The sequence below is a fragment of the Elephantulus edwardii genome, unplaced genomic scaffold, assembly GCF_000299155.1.
Source record: "Elephantulus edwardii isolate Elephantulus edwardi_28Jun2011 unplaced genomic scaffold, EleEdw1.0 scaffold00362, whole genome shotgun sequence".
Taxonomy (NCBI): domain Eukaryota; kingdom Metazoa; phylum Chordata; class Mammalia; order Macroscelidea; family Macroscelididae; genus Elephantulus; species Elephantulus edwardii.
Window position 1 is genome coordinate 797089 of NW_006400112.1, and position 6586 is coordinate 803674.

Consider the following 6586-nt stretch of genomic DNA (forward strand, 5'->3'; position numbering starts at 1 on the left):
AAGATGAGAGGCATGGGGGTGATTATTTACGTCGTGGGTGTAAAAGACTTTAGCCAAGAACAGGTAACTCGGAACAAGTTACTCAGGTGCCACTCTTGAACCTGGCTCAGGGTAGATAAGCAGATTGAGGATTATGTTCTAGTCCACCCTCAGGAACTTGACCCTTTGTGGAAGCTAATGGCAGTGGGTTTAGATAAACATGTGAAATTGGAGATGAAAAAGAGTAGTTTGCCCCTCCTTAAGAGTGCCCTTCTGGCAGAAAGGCTTTCGTTGTCAGAGTATAACAATATATTGTTCCCATGATATAATATTGAGAGACTCTCCACTGTGCCTGGGCACTCTCTGAGCACCCACTACTGGGCCATGGGACTCAAGCTACCTTCTTTCTTAGATTGAAAAGATTGCAGACTCCAAGGAGCACGCATTTGGTGTGACAGAGGGATTCCAAGCCCTTGAAGGTATCACTGATGAAGTAAGTTGGAACTGATTGAGGGAGGGAATGAGTGGTTTCTCATTAGTACTCTTATGTTCATCTTCCTTGTCTCTTCTTGTCCCATTCTAGCTTTCAAAAAAATCCTGTATTCAAATTTTATCTCTGGAACCTTCTAATATCTGTGTTGGAGGTAAGAGCTGACAAGTAACACTTGTAGACAGAGTGTAAGTATGTGTATGTGATGTTAGAGCATGAGGGCTGGATGTATGTATGTGACACTTAAGTGGGGATTTTTGTGGATATCTATGAAGATATTTTAAAAGGGGGAGAAAATATTTAAATAGGCCTAAAGGAAAAACTACAAATAGATTCCAGCAACATGTAAAAATTAAAGTGCATCATGACCCAGCAGGGATCATCTTAGTAGTATAGGAGTGAGTCAAAGGAGTCATCCACCACACCAAAAGAATGGTGAAGAAAAATATGATTATTTCAATGGATGAAGAAAAGAATTAGACACAATTCAATATCTAATATCATTACTCTAGAAAGAGAAGGAAGCCTCTGTAATGGACCAAGGGCATCCACAAAACACCCTGCAGTGTGCATCTGGCCCATTCTTTCTCCACAATTCAGAGCTGAACTGGGAGTCCTGTCTTACCACCAGGATCAGGCACACCCAGGCCACCAGCCAGGAACCCTGCATGGTGTGGTAAATGAGGACATCCTTGTGCAGCTACTTGTGGAACATGCTTTCTCTTTGTGGTAAGCTCAGTATGTGTTTAGACCACAGCGATTTTAAAAATTAAAGTTGATTTGTAAAAGACAAAGTCAGAGCCTGGTCCATTATACAAAAAGGGAAAAGCAAGCCAACTTCTCTGTTCGTTATATCACACAGCTAGTAAGTGGCAACATCAAGGTCAATCGAGGTGTTTGAACTTAGAGGTTGTGTTGCTAGCTGGAACGAACTCCTTATCAAACTAGGACTACAGGTTTGGCAGAATGTGCTCCTAGGGCAAATAAAAGGATGGCCACCTGGGAGTTTTTCTTTCATCTGTAATGAACAGGGATAACAAGACTACTGTTTGATATTTCTTGAAGGATCTTTAAAGTCAGTGGATGGTGCATGTCTGGCATAATATCTCAACCTGTTGGTCCTAACAAGCTATTTCCATCATTAACTGTAATGCATTCTAGCTCTCATCTCGACCCTTGCCCTGCTGCCAAGTTTGCACCTTTTGGTGTGGAAGCATTAGTTAGAGATAGTTAACAATGAAAGCCTTTCCAGACGATGCAGCAGTTGGTGATGGCTGTATTCAGATTATATGTTCAGATCCATTAAGTCTTAAGATGAAGAGTGCATGTGAGGACAGGGGCTACAATGTGAAGTGTGGCAATTGAGGCTATCATGCAAACATATTGGTGCAAATGGAGGTGAGATCCATAATGTGAGGGGTGGGAATCTGAAGGATGCTACAGAAGAATAAAACTTCAAAGAATTTGAAATATAAGTTTTACTCTGAAGAAAAATGTTATACAATGTATAAGAGAGACGATTCTGATTTTTTTTTCAAGAGTTCTTTTTATTTATTTTTCATTTCAATGAACATCTACAGAGATTTTGGAATTCCATTCATTCATTGTTGCACCCTTCTCCCCACCCCTCCTCCCACCCATCCTCCCTGTTTGCTCCTCTCCTTGAAAAGCAAAAGAAAAACTCCCTCATTGGTACACAATCCCCCCCCACATCCCCCAACCACATCCCCAACCCCAAATATAATCCACTCTGCAACCCTCATTCCATACTCTTACGATAAACATAATGCCCTAAAATATAATACTTTTAAACTATTCTCTCCCCCATAGACTTCAATGCCGTAAACATACTTCATCCAGTTTTTTTCAGTCTTACCCCACCCCAATGTCAGCCTCATTCTACAACAGTGGCACCATATAACATTTGTCCCTTTGTGACTGAGATACCTCACTCAGCATAATGTCCTCCAGGGTCACCCATTTTGAATAATATTGCATGAGTTCCTTGTTTTTCAATGCAGCATAGTATTCCATTGTGCAAATATACCACAGCTTCTCCACCCATTCTGATTTTTTTAAAAGGGTTAAATACAATTTGGACTTTTTTTATTAATTTCAATAAACATTTACAGAGATTTAGGATTTACATTCATTCATTGTTTCACTTTTCTCTCCGCCCACCCCACCCCACCCCCAGTTCTCTCTTCTCTTTGAAAAGTAAAAGAAAAATTCCTTCATTTGTATACAATGCCCCCGCAGGCCCCCCACCCCAAGTATACTCCACTCTGGAATGTTCATTCCATTCTCTTAAGATAATCATAATGCCCTATATTGCTTTTAAATTGTTCTCTCCCTCATCCGTTTCAATGCAGTATACATAATTCATCCAGTTTTTCTCATTCTTACCCCAACCCTGATGTGAGTCCCATTCTACAGCAGTGGCACTATGCAGTGTTTGTCCTTTTGTGACTGAGATATTTTACTGAGCATAATATCCTCGAGGGTCACCTATTTTGAATAATATTGCATAAGTTGCTTGTTTTTCAATGCAGTGTAGTATTCCATTGTGTGAATATACCACAGCTTCTCTATCCATTCATTTGTTGATGGGCGCTTGGGTTGTTTCCAACTCCTTGAACAAAGCCGCGATAAACATGGGTGTGCATATATCTGCTTGGATGGTGGTTATGGTCTCTTTAGGGTATATTCCCAGTAGTGGAATTGCTGGGTCAAATTGTATCTCTATTTGCAACTTTTTGAGAAAATGCCACACTGCTTTCCACAGTGGTTGCATCATTTTACACTCCCACCAACAGTGAATAAGGGTTCCAGTCTCTCCACAGCCTCACCAGCATTTGTTGCTTGCTGTTCTGTTAAATATAATTTGCATCTCTTTTACTGCTAATGATTTTGAACATTTCCTCATGTATTGGCCATCTGAATGTCTTCCTCTGTGAAAAGTCGTTTGCCCATTTTTAAATTGGATTATCAGTCTTTTTCTTGTGGAAGCTCTGCTGTACTCTCTGAACTGTTGTTAAGAGACTCTTGTCTGAGTTTGTATTGCCAAATGTTTTTTCCGAGCCTGTAGGTTTTCTTTTTACCCTATTGGAAAAAAGGTTTTGATGAATACATGTATTTAATTTTTAGAAGGTCTTATTCATTAATTTTATCCTCTGCTGGTTGTACATTTTTGGTTGTATTTTTCAGGATCTTTATACTATATACTAGCTCTTCTAACCTTGATCCCATTTTGTGTCTTATAATCTTTATAGTCCTGTGCTTTACCCCTAGTTCTCTGATCCCTCTTGTTGTGTATTGTGTAAGATGTGGATTCTGTCCCAGCTTTCTGCAGGTAGCAGTCCAGTTTTGCACCATGTTGAAGAAGTTGTCCTTTCCCCATTTGATAGGTGTAGCTTCCTTGGAATATCAGTTGACCATAGATAGATGGATGGGTTAATTTCTGAGTTCTAGATTCTGTTCCATGATCTGTATCTGTCTCTGTAACAGTACCGTGCTGTTTTGAATATTACATCTGTATAATAGATTTAGAGATCTTTTTGCTGTTGTTTTTCACAAGAGCTTTTGCTTATCTGGGCTCTCTTTCCTCTCCAAATAAACTTGCCAATTGATTTTTCTCTCTTTTTTTAATTTTTTTTATTTTTCTATTTTTTTAAAAGGAATCTGCTATTTGTATTTTCATTGCGTTAAATATATAGATTGTTTTTTGGTACAATTGTCATTTTCAGTATATTGTGTATTCCTATCCATAAGCAAGAAATATTTCCCCATTTACTTAGTTCTTTTACTGTATCTTACAGAAATGTTCTGTAGTTTTCTTTGTATAGGTCTTTTGTAGCTCTAATTTGGTTCACTCCCAAATATCTCAATTTATGGTTGGCCACAAAGGAAGAGGTTCAAACTTCTCTGAAAGAATTGGCAAAACACAAGATCCCAGGAATTGATGGCACACCAATTAACATATTTTACCAAACAGATGCTGCCCTGGAAGTGCTCACCAAATTGTACCAAGAAATCAGGAGGACAACCACCTAGCCAACTGACTAGAAGAGATCTATATTTGTTTGTTTCCCTTCCAAAGAAAGGTGACCCGACAGAGTGTGAAAATGATTTAAAAATAACATTGATATCCCATGCAAGCAAGATTCTGCTGAAGATTATCCAAAAACGACTGGAACAGCACATCAACAGAACACTGCCTAGGAGTGCAGAGAAGTACACACTAGGTTTAGAAGAGGCCCTGGTACTAGGAATATTATAGTAATTTTAGATGGATCTTGGCAGAAAGCAGGGAGTAACAGAAGAATGTCTATCTGTATTAATGACTATGCAAAAGCATTTGACTGTGTGGATCACAACAAATTGTGGCTAACTATGAAAAGAAAGGGAATCTCAGAACACTTGATTGTGCTTACGTGAAACCTATACTTGAACCTAGAGGCAATCATCAAAACAGAGCAAGAAAACACTGCATGATTCAAAATTGGGAAGGGTGTATGAAAAAGACATGATCTATCTCCATACCTTTTCAACCTATATGCAGAATGGATTATCCAGGAGTCTGGGCTCTATGAGGAGAAACACGGCATCAGGATTGGAGGAAGACTTATTGACAATCTGCATTATGCACGTGATGCAGCCCTGCTTGGTGAAACTGAGGAAGATCTGAAGTGCTTCCTGCAGAACGTGAAGGACTATATCTTTCAACATGGACTCAATCTTCAAAGATTCTCACCACTGATCCAATTAGCAGTATCATGATAGTTGATGAAGAGATTGAGATTGTTAGCAGCTTTAGTTTGCTTGGTTCCACAACCAACAGTCTTGGTACCAGCAGCCAGGAAATTAAATGACGAATTGCATCTGCTGTCAGAGACCTCTCCAAAGTACTGAAGAGTAATGATGTTAGTCTGGAGACTAAGGTGCACCTGATCCAGGCCATAGTCTTCGCCATTACTTGCAATGTATCTGAAAGTTTAGACAATGACTAGGGATGACAGAAGAAAAATTGATTCCTTTGAGCTGTGGTGATGAAGAAGAGTATTCAGGGTGAGACCAGGCTGCTCCTTGGAAACAAGGGTTCTGAAGCTTCATCTGACTACTTTGAACATGTTGCAAGGAGAGACCAATCCTTGGAGAGGGACGTCATGCTTGAGAGGGTGGAGGAAGAGCAAAAGAGAAGACCCTTGATGAGATGGATTGATTCAGTGACTGAGATAATAGGTATAGATGTGTCAGAGAAAATAAGATTGGCACAGGATAGAGCAAGGTTTAGGGCTGTTGTACATAGGGTTGCTATGAGTCACAGGCCACTCGATGGCACATAACAGCAGTGTAAATGGTATTGTTTTCATGGTTTCTTTCTCTGAGTTCTCTTTGTTACTGTAGAGCAAGCCCACTGATTTTTGGATATTGATCTTATATCCTGTCAATCTTCTAAATTAGCCTCCTAGCTCGAACAGTTTTGGGTTCTTGGGTTTTCGGTGTACACCAGCGAATCATCTGCATATAGCAACAGTTTTACCATCTCTTTGCCAATCTGGATGCCTCTTATTTTCTTTTCTTGTCTTATTGCTCTGGCAAGTACTTCCAGTACAATATTGAATAAAAGTGGTGAAAGTGGACATCCTTCTCTGGTCCCTGTTTGCAAGTAGAATGCTTTGACTCTTTTGCCTTGAGAATGATAATGGTTCTTGGTTTTGTGTATGTACTTTTCACTCTGTCGAGGAAATTCCTCTCTATTCCTGTTTTGCTGAGTGTCTTAATCAAGAAGGGGTACTGGATTTTTTCAAAGACCCCTTCTGCATCGATTGCTAGGATTATGTAGCTCTTATTATTTGTTTTGTTTAATGTGATAAATGAAGTTGATTGTTTTTCTTATATTGAGCCATCCTTGCATGCCTGTTATGAATCACACTTGGTCATGATGATAGTTTTTAAATTGGGATTTTAATGAAAGTTTGTAGAGAACTTAGATTTCCATTCATTCATTGTTGCACATTTTCCTCCCTTCTCCACAGCCCAGTTCACGTTTTACTGTGGAAAAAAAATGTTTCCTTGTTACACAGTCCCCCTCCAAGTCCACTTTACTATGCAGCT